The sequence below is a fragment of the Panthera pardus genome, unplaced genomic scaffold (genome assembly GCF_024362965.1).
Source record: "Panthera pardus isolate Hobbes unplaced genomic scaffold, ASM2436296v1 HiC_scaffold_6, whole genome shotgun sequence".
In the NCBI taxonomy this organism is placed as follows: Eukaryota; Metazoa; Chordata; class Mammalia; order Carnivora; family Felidae; genus Panthera; species Panthera pardus.
In genome coordinates, this window is record NW_026526991.1 from 41,624,022 (window position 1) to 41,640,221 (window position 16,200).

Consider the following 16,200-nt stretch of genomic DNA (forward strand, 5'->3'; position numbering starts at 1 on the left):
TATAGGGAACTTCCCATTTCCTACTGGGGCCCAGGTAATTCCATCCCAAGATCGTCATTGGGACTATGACCATCCCATTGAGAAATGGTATTGCCAACACTTCTAAGCTTGTGCTTTAGAGAAATTAAGGAAGTCCAAGGTTAAGCCCTTAAATTATGCTAAATTAGCCGCTATTTTATAAACACAGAATGAGAGTCCAATGGCCTTCCTGGAGAGGTTGAGGGAGCCTCTCATTAAATATATGGCTATCTCCCCTGACACCCCTAAGGCTGAGGACAAATCTGTCACTCAATCAGCCCTAGATATTCAGAGGAAATGCAAAGATTGGCTGTTGGCCTGGAAGGAACCCTGGAGCTGTTTTTACAAACTGCCAATTGGGTATATTACAACCAAGATAAAAACAAGCAAACAAAACAAACAAACAAAAACAGGAAAGGAGGCTTAAGAAAAATCTGAGTCTTTAGTTATGCGCTACGTCAGACCAGGCTTCCCGAGGTCCTGGGACCAAATGCCACTTATGTGGCCAGTCAGGGACTGGAAGCGAGATTGCCCTCAGAAGGGACAACAGAAGTCCCTTGTGTGGAGACAATCACTGCAAGTCTGAATGCCCTCGGGGACCTCTGTCTGTGAGGGCTCAGATAACCACTGCCCTGAAAGGGACTGATGGGGTCTGGGGCTTTTTGGGGTGGAACCCGGGAACCCACTGTCTATTGGAAGCCTGGAGCCTCAGGTAACTCTGGAAAACTCCAGTAACTAAAAAGCTGGTTCATTTCCTTCTTGATAATGGAGCCACTTTCTCTGTCCTCCTTTCCACTCCAGGCCAACTATCCAAACGCAGCATGACGATTAAAGCCTTCTCTGGAAAACTTATAACTAAATTTTTCTCTCAGCCCCTGGGATGTATATGGGGAAAACTAATTTTTTCTCATTCTTTCTTGATAATACCAGAAAGCCTTACTCCCTTGCTAGGAAGGGACATTATAACTGAATTACAGACTATAGTGCTACTAACTCCAGAACAGATAAACAATTGTGTGAGTTTTGGGGAATTACTGGATATTATATGCTATAGATACTGGGGTTCAGGAAAATAGCTTGCCCACTACATCAATTATTAAAGGAGACTCAATCCCACCTACTCTCTCAAGGAAATAAACTGGGGTCTTACTCATGGACACTGTCTAGCCCTCAGGATGGTTACAAACAGAGCAGGGCAATTACTATTATCTAGCTAACAGAGCTAAAAGATCATTAAAGCACTGCATCAGGCCTTTCATTTAGGGAGGGATAGAACTTATCAAATGGCCCAAAGGATGTTTACCAGGAAAAATTTGTTAAGGACAGTTCAGCAAGTAGTATCAGCTTGTGAAGTATGTCTTAGAAACAATCCTCTCAACCACAAACTTGCTCTCCTAGGCAATCAAGGAACTGGAGGCTATCCAGGGAAGACTGACAATTAGGTTTCGCTCATATGCCAAGGTCAAAGGAATTCCAACATCTGTTGGTATGAGTTGATACTTTTATTAACTGGGTAGAGGTCTTTCCCTTTAAAAGAAATGGAAAAGGCACAAGAAGTAATAAAATCTCTGCTTTATAAAATAATGCCCAGGTTCAGCTTACCTAAAAATTTGCAAATTAATAATGGTAAACGGCCGCCTTTTTCTCTGTTAAGACTCCCAGCTCCTGAAAAAGTTTTACACCTCGAAATAAAGCAAACTGGCTGCTTATGCTCAGCAAAACTCTAACACCTCACAAGCATTAGATGCTTAATAAAAAATTAAATATAGTTAGGACCGGACTCTTGGAGAAGAGAGCCGCCATCGATTACTTACTGCTCCTCCATCACCTGGGTTATGAGAGATCCCCGGAGATGTGTTTCAATCTAACTGATAATTCTCAGAGTCTTAGAACCGGTAGATGACATCTGGGCATAACTGGACAAAGTCAGGGTGTTCCCTGGATTGTTTCACTGGTTTGGGAACTGGGGGGGACATTATCTTTAGATACCATCTTGTTGGTCAGTATAATCTTCACTTTGTATTTTTCTCTCTATGTCTGCCGATGTGGGCGCCACCTCATGCCAGCCAGCCTGCCTGTAGAACCATGCCGTGGGCCATATCAACCAACCCTTGGGTAGACTCTAACTGCCGTACCCCCACACTGTCCCTTATCAGCTTGAAGAAGCCGGAACAGTCATCATCCCTGTTCCCTAACATCAGTTAGGGGCCCTGTTCCAGGGGGAGGAATGAATAGGGAAAAGGTTAACATTAGGCAGGGAGAGATAAGGGACCTTCAGGGAGGCAGACTGCAGCTGCAAGTGGGAGGCTGAAGAAGCAGATGAGGTTCTCCTCTTCTAAAATCCTTTATGGGTGCCCTCCCCCATTTATCAAGGGCATAAGAGGGGATCTAAATGAGATAGGCAATCTAACCCTAAGGCAATAGATGCCGGTCCTCGGCTCTACCCTAAGCACTTTACACCACTGGGTTAGGGAGCGATTACCTGTGAGTCTGACCACAGACGCTCACCCCTTTGCACCAGAAGATGCTGTATGGGTGAAGGAATGGAATGCCCAACCCCTAAAACTCCTCTGGAGGGGCCCGTTCACTGTCATTTTGTCCATCCCTACTGCAGTAAAGTGGCCAGAGTGGGTCCCTGGATTCAACACAGCAGAGTGAAGCTGGCGTCTTTAAACTGGGAGTGCATTCCTGATCCATCAACGCCGTGCAAGCTAACCATATGGAAGAAGCATTCTGCAACTCCAGAGGCTCCAGGAGACTGCCGCCCTGCTTTAGTCACTCCGGAAGCTGACTAATCTACGCACGGCAGAAGCTTGAGGAATTGGTGGTACGGAGGAACAAACAGACTGTCCTTCTTTTCTGTATCTGTTTCCTTAATGCGATGCGCTATTACCCCTTGTTTCTCACTGTTATTGTGATTCTTGCTCTACTTTTTGCCATAGGATCGGTAGAGGCTGCCCCAGCAGGCTGGGGGTGTGGTGAGAGGTTTCTGGTAGCACTCATCTTCCTTTTGTGGATAGGATGCCTCGTTGGTATTGGTTGCTTCTAATCTGGAAGCAACCAGATTCTAATGGTCCTCATGTGACCCATGTATTCGCATAACCAGGTCAGGCCAGGGAGTTGCTTGGACCTTACTATACCATACACACTTCTCCTGTCAGGGAAAGATCCTGGGGACCTGCAGGCACAATAAGACCACCTATTCCATCTGCCAATGAGAACATCAATACACTTGCTTCAACCCACACAGCACTCCCCAGTAGAGGAATGTCTAGAGGTCCGGAGTCACCCCAAGACAGGCACCGCCAGTGTGGGTTGACTAATTAACAAAACTCAAATTACCAATCCAAATTGGCCGGTGTCTATATTCTCTGATGTAGGTATAGCCACAGGTGACATATTGCCATACGGTTTGCCACGTGGAGGTCTGACATGGGACCGAGAGTACCAACTCAATGATAAATACATGTGTGAGGGGTCTGGTATGTGTGGTTCCTGGCCCCAGGCACGGGAACTCTTCTGTCTTTATTGGAGCTGTGTCACATGAACCACCTGGCAGACTCCAAAACAGACAAAACAGAACTCCTCCAAAAGGGTGTGGCTGAGTCAAACTACCAATCAGGAACCTGTAGCCCCATTTATTTTACCATCCTTGACCCAGGAGACTCAAAATGAAAAACGGATCACCAGATTGGTAAACTTATCTATGGGCAGGGCACAGACCCAGGAACCGTGTTGGATTTTAAGAGAGTTACTGTCACATAACCGTAAGGCCACAACCCAGCAGGTCTTTCATTCCTTTTATGAAGAAATGGATAAGGGTCCTCTCCTGCTTCCATCACTACAAAAACTCCGCTTCGAGCCCTAGCAGAGTTTATAGCCCAGACTCTAAAGATGTCTTTTTGTTATGTATGCAAAGGAACCAGCATGGGGGGGGGGGGGGGATGGGGATCAATGGCTATGGGAGGCTAGAGAATTAGATCTCCACAAACTTTACAGTGGAACAGAATACCCCAGTCCTACTACTGGGGTTTGACTCCTCAAAACCTCAATTCTTGGAAAAAACTGCCTTGCCCAGTGGGGAAGGAAGTTCACCGTCTCTGTTGGAAGCTTAACATGACTAGACTATAACTCAACCACCCAGGAAACCCAATGGTGGGGGTCCCCAGAGAACCTTGAGCCAGATCCCCACCCCTTGTCTAACTTCTTCTTCTCTGAGAAGCCTGGGACAATGTCGACGCAGCCATCAAATGAAGGGCCCCAGGTGGACTATACTGGATATGTGGAAGGACAGCCTGTACAGTACTTCCCTCAGGCCTGTCAGGGTCATGTGTGCTGGAAACTATTTGCCATCTTTCTTCCTGCTCTCACCTACCAGGGAGGAACATTTGGGAGTCCAAGTGTATGGGGACCGGAGACTCAAAGGAAATGACATGCCCTACAACTTGGCAATTGAAAAGATAATGAATGACCTCTGAGCATATAATCCAATGTTATGGCCTTGCCACCTGGGCAGAGGATGGGTCCTCGGGCTACCGCATCCCCATTTACATGCTAAACCACATAATCAGACTGCACATAGTTGTAGTAATTATAACCAATAAAACTGTCAGAGCTCTTAACTTACTAGCCAAGCAGGAAACCAAAATGTGCAATGCTATCTGTCAAAATCACTTGGCCTTAGATTACTTACTTGCTTCTGAGGGAGGAGTTTGTAGAAAGTTTAACCTGAGCAATTGCTCTCTATGGATAGATGATGAATAAAAAGTCATGGAGGAGATCATGGATCAAATGAGAAAGGTTGTCATGTCCCAGTCCAGACCTGGAAAGTTGGAACCCTGGGGAGTTATTTGGAGGATGGTTTTTCAACTCTCAGGGGATTCAAAACTCTCATAGGTATTATTTTCTTGATTTGGGGATCTTGCTTAATTCCACCTTGCCTAGCTCCCCTGGTTATACGGTCTATCTCCAACCTCACTGAGGTAATGGTCGAAAGGAAAATGGCCACGCATGTGATGATGTTATGGACATATAAACCTCTAACCGAGATGATGCTCTTTGACCCCAAAATAGGGGAGTCCGAGCATCAAAGGGGGGGAATGTGGTAGAGCCCCTGCCTAAGGAACGTGGTGGGGGCCTCCTCAGAACAAAGAAAGGCAAAGTGGTCCAATCAACTCCTATACACGTATGCGTAGCTCTGACATGACTCTGTAACCCGGACTGTGTCCAATCAGACTATATGTCACCATACATGGGAGACAAAGAAGTAGAAATTGCATAAAAGGCTACACCCTGCTGTACTTGGGGCTCAGTTTTTCGGGTAAACACCCACTGAGCCCATGCCAGCATGACAAATAAAGTTGCTTCCTAGACAAAAAAAGCCTCGGTGTCCCATCTGTCTATGTGAGAATCCTGCTACAGTCTCACTCTTGATTTTGACTCAGGTCATGATCTCACAGTCGTGAGATACAGCCTTGCAGTGAGCCCATGACAACAGGCTCCATCACGGGCTCCATTATGCACTGAGCCTACTTAAGAATCTTGTTCTCCCTCTTCCCTCTGTCCTTCTCCTGCTCACGTGTGCTCACTCTCTCGTATGCACACTCTTCAAAATAAAATAAAATAAAATAAAATAAAATAAAATAAAATAAAATAAATATACCTTTTTTAGGATGGAATTTTATTTCTTTCTCCTACATCCTCCTGGCATCTGGCAAATTAGTCTATAATAAGGTAAAAAAACAAATGTTCTTTTATAAATAATGTACAGGAGGTTAATCTAGATAATGCTTGGTTATTTTGCAGATGTCTGAGGGTACTCAACATAAAATCTTCCCTGGCTTCCACCCTGTGCCTTTGGTCTAGCTGCTCAAGCTGTCACTAAAACTCCAGGCTCCTTCCATCTTTCTGGTCTCATGCTTGGTGTAAAGAGTGTTTTCCTCATGGTAACAAAATAGCTTCCTCAGCTCCAGACATCACATTTGCAAATGACAAAGTCAAAAGACAAACCAGAAAGGACCAAGAACCTCTCCTCATATATATCTTTCTATTAGGAAGAAAAATATTTTCTAGAAGTTCCCCAGCCAATTTCTCTTTTCTTTTGTTTCAATGGCCACAACAACAATGTCACCTGCCACCCCTAAGGGAATCACAGCAAAAAGGAATGGATATTTCCACTGAGTTACTTCCATTGAATTAAAAACTCACAATTTGTCCCCTGGGGCTAATGAGGGACTCACCTGTCCTGAGTATTCTGCTATCAAATCTCTGAATAAAATTGGGTTTCTGTTAGGAAGGATAAGGGGTAACATTGTTGTATGGTCAGTAACCAATAGCTCCTACCATACATACCACAGAGAATGGTATAAACACCTGAAGGGCAATTTATTCAGTTAGACTGAAAAATATTATTGCCAAGAGAACTAGGCCCTTGAGTTCTCTGGCCAGCATATTATTTCTTTATAGAACAAAAAAAAGCTTCAAGTGAAGTTAAATTATCATGAAAAAGTGACTAGAATCATACATAGAGGAATAGTTATTTCTCTGTGCTCAGGTTGATTCCTTTGCCTGCAATGCCTTTTCCCTTTTTAAACTCCCACATATCCTTTAAAATTCAGCTTAAGCATTATCCCCTTTAGAAAGCTCTCTTTGTTACCCCCATCTTCTCCACCTGCACTTCCCACCCCCAAGCTGAATAACTTGCTTCTCTTCTGTATTACCATAGTATAATAGCACAAGTGTATCATTACACCTACTCTTTTGTATTGTACTTATCAATTTATGTGTCCTCTCCACCAAATGTGAGTTCCTTAAAAGCAGAAACCAGGCTAACTTGTTTTTATAGATTTAGTGGTTAGCACAGAGCTCAATATATGGATAGATATTTGCAGTGAGGCAGAATAATCACCCCTCTCCCAAAAGATACTAAATTTTAATCCTTGAAACCTGTTGCGATGGTTTTATGTGTCATCTAGGAGAGTGTTTTTGGATGAGATTAACATTTAAATGGGTGAACACAGATTGCTCTCCATAAGGTGGGTGGGCCTCATCCAATCAGTTGAAAGCCTGAACAGAACAAAAAGACTAGCCTTCCTGAGCAAGACAGAATTCTCCAGCAGACTGCCTTAAGTCTGCCTTAAGTCTGCACCATCCACTCTGGTCCACACTGCAGATTTTGGACATGACAGCCTTCACAATAAATTTTATATATATATATATATATACACACACACACACACACACATACACACACACACACACACACACACACACACACACATATATATATATATATATATATATATATATATATATATATATATATATACATATATCAGTTCTATTTCTCTGGAGCACCCTGGCTAATACACCTGTGAATATATTACCTTACATGGCAAAAGGGAGTTTGCAGGTGTGATTAAATTAATAATCTTAAAATGGGAAGATTATAAGATTATTGGGAATTATTCAGTAGGCCTAATGTAATCTTTGTAAGAGAGAGGCAGAAATGTCAGACTCAGAGAAGAAGATGCAATGACAGAAGCAGAGGTCCACATGATATCATTGCTAGTTGGGGGCCCCAAACCAAGGATAGTATTTAGAAGCCTGAAAAAAACAAGGAAATTATTTTCTCCTAGAGCTTCTAAGGGTCCAAAGCCCTGTCAACATGCTGATTTTAGCCAAGGGAGACCCTTTTTTTTATTTCTTACTACCATAACTGTAGGATGATAAATTTATGTTGTTTTAAGTCAGTGTGTTTGTGGTAAATCGTTGGAGCAGCAACAGGAAACCAATACAGGGGCAAAGAAAATTTTTTGAGTGGCAAGATGACAAGTATTTGATGCATTAAGCTATTATAATAATAACTACTATTTAATCATTGCTTGCTACACACTAGGCATTTTTACACAATCTTGATCCAAATAACCAAACCAAGATCAAGATATTATTATACCCAGTTATAGATAAGCAAACCAAAATTCAGGAAGATTGAATAATTTTATGAAACTAACATGCTAATAATTGGTATAATAGATATTGGATATGAAGGCACATTACTCTAAATCCCAGTAACCCCAAGATATTCTGAGATATTCAGCTCTAACATAGCACACCAAAGGATGGTTTGAGAGCCCTTTAGCCTTCCCCAATATCCTCCAGCACCCCTAAAGCAATTTATTTATTTAAAAAAATTTTTTTAATGTTTATTCATTTTTTGAGAGACAGACACAGTTTGGGTGGCCGGAAGGCAGAGACAGAGGGAGACACAGAATCTGAAGCAGGCTCCAGGCTCTGAGCTGTCAGCACAGAGCCTGATGTGGGTTCAAACTCATGAACCATGAGACCGTGACCTAAGCTGAAGTCGGACCTTTAACCAACTGAGTCACCCAGGTGCCCCATAAAGCAATTTAAATAACAATGAAATTGCAGTGAGATGTAACAGTGTGCTGATTTGCAAATGTAGTTTTCAAGACAGGTTCCCAGCTTCTCATGATGGAAGCAATGTCTTCTATAAGTCCCTTCCATAGGAAGTTCTGAAGCTGCCCAAGCCTGCCTTCAGGTTGAGTCCTATCCATAGGCTCCCACTCTCCATGAACTGAGACAACTAAATACTGGGGACCTGGCTTGTCTTTATTGTCACATTTTGTATGTTTATTAACTCTTATCTTTTGAAAATATTAATACAATCAATTAGACCCTATTCAGGGTTTATTCAGGCAATGAGCTCATCTCTTAAGATGATTTTGTATATCTATCAATGCATCCATTTCATACAGGTTTTATAAACTTATAATGAACTGAAACTCTATTTTCAAGCTTATGTGCTTCAACTCACCTTTGCCCAATTTACTGCCTACACAACAACTACATAATGAACACTTATGTCAATGCCCATTTGTTTAGAAAATCTTTTTAATGAGTTAAGACATAAATTTCTTGTATTATAATATACGAGTTGAAATATTCATAAAATGTAGAAATTCTGCTAAAAATGTAAATAGACACAACCACAGGTTTCTTGTGGGTTATCATGACTTGGTAGAGAAAGTCCATTAGGAAATATTATATAGTAATAATAATAACTTTTATATATCTATGAATTAAATAGAAAGGCTTGTTTCTTTTCTTTTAAATAATTTATTTTTTTTAAATTTAAATCCAAGTTAGTTAGCATATAGTGCAACAATGATTTCAGGAGTAGATTCCTTAATGCTTCTTACACATTTAGCTCCTTACCCATCTCCTACAACCCCTCCAGCAATCCTCTGTTTGTTCTCTGTACTTAAGAGTCTCTTATGTTTTGTCCCTCTCCCTGTTTTTATATTATTTTTATTTCCCTTATGTTCATCTGTTTTGTATATTAAAGTCCTCATATGAGTGAATTCATATGATTTTTGTCTTTCTCTAACTTTGCTTAGCATAATACCCTCTAATTCCATCCACGTAGTTGAAAATGGCAAGATTTCATTCTTTTTGATTGCTGAGTAATACTCCATTGTATATATATACCACATCTTCTTTATCCATTCACCCATTGATGGACATTTGGGCTCTTTCCATACTTTGGCTATTGCTGATACTGCTGCTATGAAGATTAGGGTGCATGTGTCCCTTTGAAACAGCACACCTGTATTCCGTGGATAAATGCCTAGTAGTGCAATTGCTGGGTTGTAGGGTAATTCTATTTTTAATTTTTTGAGAACCCTCCATACTGTTTTACAGAGTGGCTGTACCAGTTTGCATTCCCAACAACAGTGCAAAAGGGTTCCTCTTTCTCCACATCTTCGCCAACATCTGTTGTTGCCTGAGTTGCTAATGTTAGACATTCTGACAGGTGTGAGGTGGTATCTCATTGTGGTTTTGATTTGTATTTCCCTGATGATGAGTGACGTTGAGCATTTTTTTATGTGTCGGTTGGCCATCTGGATGTCTTCTTTGGAGAAGTGTCTATTCATGTCTTTTGCCCATTTCTTCACTGTATTATTTGTTTTTTGGATGTTGAGTTTGATAAGTTCTTTATAGATTTTGGATACTAACCCTTTATCTGATATGTCATTTGCAAGTATCTTTTCCCATTCAATCAGTTGCCTTTTAGTTTTGCTGATTGTTTCCTTTGCTGTGCAAAAGGTTTTTATTTTGATGAGGTCCCAATAGTTCATTTTTGCTTTTGTTTCCCTTCCCTCCGGAGACGTGTTGAGTAAGAAGTTGCTGCAGCCAAGGTGAAAGAGGTTTTTGCCTGCTTTCTCCTCGAGGATTTTGATGGCTTCCTGTCTTACACTTAGGTCTTTCATCCATTTTGAGTTTTTTTTTGTGTATGGTATGAGAAAGTGGTCCAGGTTCATTTTTCTGCATGTCGTTTTCCCAGCACCAATTGCTAAAGAGACTCTTTTGTCAAAGATTAGTTGGCCATGTTTGTGGGACCATTTCTGGGTTCTCTATTCTGTTCCATTGATCTGAGTGCCTGTTTTTGTGCCAGTACCATACTGTCTTGATGATTACAGCTTTGTAATACAGTTTGAAGTCTGGGATTGTGATGCCTCCAGATTTGGTTTTCTTTTACAAGATTGGTTTGGCTATTCGGGGTCTTTTCTGATTCCATACAAATTTTAGGATTGTTTGTTCTAGCTCTGTGAAGAATGCTGGTGCTGTTTTGATAGGTATTGCATTGAATATGTAGATTGCTTTGGGTAATATCAACATTTTAACAACATTTGTTCTTCCAATCCAGGAGCATGGAATATTTTTCCATATATTTGTGTCTTCTTCCATTTTTTTCATAAGCTTTCTACAGTTTTCAGTGTATAAATTTTTCACCCCTTTGGTTAGATTTATTCCTAGGTTTTTTATGGTCTTTGGTGAGAAAGGCTTGTTTCTTTCATTTGCTTCTTTTACAAAGAAAAGTACAATTTGTGTTATTTTTTAATTTTAGAAACTATTAAAACTGCTTTATGCTGGTGCATGAAAGAATTGACTAAATGTAACTATGTGACTAATCGAAGGGTACTTTTTGAGAACATAATAATTAGAAAAGATTGTGGTTAGGACATTTCAAATATGGATAGTTTAGAGTTGGTCTGTGTAAAAACCATGTGGTGGTCTTATCACTACTACCCATGACTTTACATTCAGACCATTCTTTTAAAATTTGAGAACTACACAGAGTTTACTTAGTGTACACACATAAAGTACAGGTATCTTTACTAGTCTTTTTGTTAAACATTTTAATTAATTGAGTTCAAAATGTTAAGCAGAATAGTAAGAAAATCTGTAATTAAAAGAAGTACGCTTCTTACTATTTGCTGATTACTAATCACAAACACAATTTACAATAGTACATTTTTTTGCAATAAATTAATACAGTGGGGATTTCTTTTAAAGGCTTCTTTGGAATAAAAGTTACCTCACACCAGGGTGTGAAACTTTAAAAAACACATAAATAAAAGCCAAAATCCTTTCAGTGAACTTTTTGCCTTCTCTCTGCCAAACAGTTTTCAACCTAGACTTTTCCTTTTCCCAATTAGGTGCTTTCTGTTATCAAACCATTCACTGGGTCCTGCTCATTCCACATCCTTAGCATTTCCATCTGTGTATCCCCATCCCTAGTGCAGCCAGCTCTCTTAGTTCCGGCCACCATCATCTCCTTGCTTGGGTTTACTGCAGTAGCCTTCTAAGCAGTTTCTCAGTTTCTTTGCCTCTGACCTCCACTACCAACCTCCTACCCACAGTCACCATCTAAAATTCTAACAGACCACTTAGTCTTTGTGAAATAAAAAGCTAATTGTGCCACTCTGCTGCTTAAATCCTTCAACAGCTTTTCGATGATCTCAGAATAAAGTTCAAACCTGGAAGGTTGGGACATGAGGCCTTAGATGATTTAGACCCCAGTTAGGTCTCCACATGTGTCGTCACTTAACACAGTAAGCACCAGAAGGTCAACAACCGCAGTTTGTTTGTCTTAGTCTTTATATTCTCATCGCCATCTCAGTGCTGGAATACAGTAAGTAGATGTTCAATCAATATTTGTGAAGGAGTTTCTGGCCTAGTTCTGTGGTTTTAAAAAATATGCTTTCAACTGGTTAAAGCTTGTATGAAGGTGAAAAGCTTCCTGAATTCTATCAGCTCTTTGGGACTCATCTTTATGCTTGGTTCCCAGAACTTCACTAGGCATTTGTCTCTTCCAATATGGCGCTATGTTTTCCTGACCTGTATAACTCAATGGCATTATACCATCCCAGGGGTTACTTCCCAGACTATTGCATTCCCCATCATCAACTGAAATCCAACTCTAAGTTGCATAAGGAGAGCTTTTGTAAAAATTAGTATTTTTATTTTAATCACTAAAATTTAATTTTGCTATTCTGAGGTATAGAAATAACATTTCAAATATATTTGCAAAACCCAGGAAGTTATTCTAACATTTAGCATCTGCATAAATAAATAAATACTTTTAAGTCTGGGAGGTTTTTAAGTTTTAAGCCTAGCTTTCCTAGAGATTTTGGTTTCAGCTCTGAGCTACTTAGTTAACCATTCCAACGTTCCCTGAACCTCTCATTACTAACCATTCTCCCTTTCCTGCCTCTTTTTTTTTTTTTTTTTTTTTTTTTGGACACACACACACAGAGAGAAAGAGAGAATGAGTGGGGGAGGGGCAGAAGGAGAATCTTAAGCAGGCTCCATGCTCAGCATGGAGCACCATGTGGAGCTCGATCCCATGACCCCAGGATAATGACCTCAGCCAAAATCAAGAGTAGGACACTGAACCAACTGAGCCACCTAGGCACCCCCTTTTCCTGCCTCTTTAAGTAGTAATTATGACTCTGATAGTATTCAATTCCATCATGAAATGAATTTCATCCTTTAATATTGGGATTCATTGGATGAAAAATGGCCATTAACATAATTTAAGTGATGAGATAAGTGTGTTAAGCCATTAATAAAGATATAGAGATTATATACTTAGCATCTTTGACTATATTACCACTAAATGGTTATTACTTTTTGAACAATTAGTATCTTAATCTTTACTTACATCCAGCCATTCATTCGTTTTTGCTGAATTTCTTGTTGAATCATTTCACAGTTATTTCTTGGGATTCTACTTTGTGCCATGTTCTATTCGAGGAAGTGTGGATATAGGGTCTGGTATATAATAGGTGTCATCTCTACCCTGATGGAGTTTGTATTCATTGGGTAGAGACAGATGGGACACAAAGTGTAAAATAATATAGTTTTGGAAATTGCTTACTACTATAAAATAAATAATATAGGACGATAGGATGGAGTGATGAGAGGAGAAAGGCTAACGTAAGGTAATGATTCCTCTGGGGAAATAAAGGCTCTCAATGATGAGATCTCAACAATGAGAAGGAGCTATGGGAAGATATGGAGGAAAGATGGACTAGACAAGTACAAGAGCCCTGACACAGGAATAAACATGCAGTTTAATAAACTAGTGTGACATATTATACAATGACTCTGGGCCTGGACAAGACATAAAGATGGAATGAATTAGTTTTAACATTGAAGATGTTAAGGGGTTGAGTTCGGTATATATTTTGGAGATCCAACCAACAAGACTTGTTAAGACATGTGAGGATATGAGGAAAAGAGAAGTGCCTAGGTTTTGACTTAAGTAACTGGGTAGGTGGAGATGCCATTTGCTGAAATATAGAATATCGAGGAGAGTTCTCTTTGGAATTTATTTGTTATACTTGGAATTTGATAAATATATAATACACCCAAGAAGAAATGTCAAGTTGCAAGTTGAATATATGAGTATAGAGTTCAAGAAAGGCCAGGAGTAGAGCTTTCATCCAACCCTTTTTTGCTGCAGGCTATTTTGTTCTGCATCAACTTAAAGTTCAGAACTGTGGCCATCTGCATCAATCTGATACAGCTAGAAGGGCTAAGAACTGAGGCCACATGTGTCAACATGACTTAGCTATTTGTTCCAGGAAACTCTGCCCAAGGAAGATAAAACCACGAGCCAATAAATAACTTCACTGTTGGCTTTAGGAAATCCCTGCAAATGAGTTTATCTGAGACAACGTCTCCCTTATCAAACCGTGGTTTATTTATCACCTCAAGATTCACACCTCACTATGCCCACCAACCCTCAACTATCATTTCACAAACTTGCCCAGTCCCAATCTGGCCCTGACTTTGTGATACCTGTCATAACTCCCGTGAGTCCAGACTTCCCAAATCCTATACCATCCTTCTCTGACTCCTCCCTCTTGATTCTGTTAAGGCACTGTTCTCCCTGACCCCAGTGACTTCAAATAAACTGATGTTTGCTTGTTAACAGTTTGTCTGCTTGTATTTTGAGGAATTCAAGATTTGTTGCTATTTTTGCTTCCTGCCTTTATAGTAGGTGTCAGTCCTATAAACAACTGTTTACCCACCTGCTCTGAAACTCACAATTAGCAAAATGGATTTCCAAAGCGGGGAGGACTCTTAGACATTTATTCTAATCTATTGATTTTACAAATGGGAAAACTGAAGCCAGAGAAATTGTGACTTGTCTAGTGTTGCAGATAGTAGCTGCTAGATCTTAAGACATATAATTCTCAGTCTGGCACTTTTCATGAAAGAATACATAAGCTCATGCTGAGCAAGATGAAATAAACTTTATTTTTATATTTTATTATCTATAAACTTCCTAGCAGGTAAGAGAGAAGTCTGGCTGTTCTCGTCTTTGTTTGTGGTTGTAATGCTTTTGCACTACTTGCCAGGCTGGCTTAGGCACCAAGTACTTGCATTTATAAAGATATAAGTAAATTTTAATTTGCATTTACCAAAAATCCAGATATTAAAACGTTCATTAATCAACAGAAAGATGAAGAAACATCAGCTCCCAAGCCATACAATTCCTGACGTAGCTGCAGTTTTCTCATAATCTACATACAGAACAAAGGAGAAAAAAAAACCCAACTAAAAAAACTCCATTTGCCAAGTTAACAAAATATCCTTCTCAAAGGATAGGATTTGCCATGTAAAATATTTAAGAAATTAGAGCTTTTTGAATACTCAAGATACAGAGTCTCTTTGAAGAAGCTGAAATATACAAATGTGTTATGGGTACACCTTACCATTTTGACTCAATCTGGTAAATGTGGAAAATCATGAACATTTTCTGAAATAATACTATACCAATGCAGTGGATACCAATGGCATTCTTTTCTCCTCATTGCTTTATTTCAGAAATTATCTCTGCTGAAGTAGTCCATATTGTGACAGTGGGAGCAGGTCCCTAGTGACCCCATGCCTCCATGGTTTCATGCCTCCATGCCCTTGCCATAGTGATGGAACTGGAGGTGAACAGCTGTCTCATGTTGGGCTAATGGGCCAATGAAGTGGAGACCTAAAACGTCAAATCAGCCACTCACTGCCTGAATTAAAAATGCACAAAACTCAGGAGTTACTGTTAGCTGTGTTCTACCATCTGCCCCAAGGAGCAAAGAGGACACATTTTTGCTTGGGTGTTCTACAGTGTCTCTGGGCCCAAGTATAAACGGTGGTTAAAGCTATTCAAATCAATCCTCACTTATCCATCTTAATTGCCAAATTGATACTAGACAGTTAAAAAGAAGAAGAAAAAAAGGAATTGAGAAGGAAACAACATCAAATCCCTGCCCTACCCCTATGCCCTGAAACCAAGGCAGTAAACTATCATTTGTACATTTTCCCACATGCCAGGCATTATTCTAAACATTTTATATGCATTGTCCTATTTAGTCCTTACTACAATGCTGTGAGAAAAGTACTTTTATTATCCTCATTTTATAGACAAAAAAACCACTGAGGCATAGAAAGTCTACAGAGATAGAGATATAGCTATATACAGATACAGCTAAATATAGATACACAGAGATATAGACTCTATATCTATAACCTGGGGTCATAAACATGACATTATACTGCCTTGTATTAAGGAAAAAACCTGGTCGGTTTTGCTTTGTAGATAGCCTTCCTTGGGGAAATAGACCATAAACAAATAAAGTAAAATACATGGAATGTCAGGTGACGACAAGAGCTATGAAGAAATAAAAAGCAAAGGACAGGACAGGGAGGGCTAGAGGGCAGAGCTAGTGGGCAGTTATAATTTTACATACAGGAGTTAGGGAAGGCTTCACTGAGAAAGTGATATTTGAACAAAGACCAGAAAGTAGGGAGACAGCA

General features: G+C 40.0%; 1 long non-coding RNA gene across 1 annotated transcript; it reads left to right on the forward strand.

Annotated features, from left to right (window-relative positions):
* Positions 1–618: 618 nt before the first annotated feature.
* LOC109270541 (uncharacterized) lies at positions 619–2,223 on the forward strand. Its single transcript, XR_002081582.2, has 3 exons — positions 619–749; positions 1,417–1,504; positions 2,085–2,223. It is a non-coding gene; the product is annotated as an uncharacterized LOC109270541 (long non-coding RNA).
* The last annotated feature ends 13,977 nt before the right edge of the window (positions 2,224–16,200 follow it).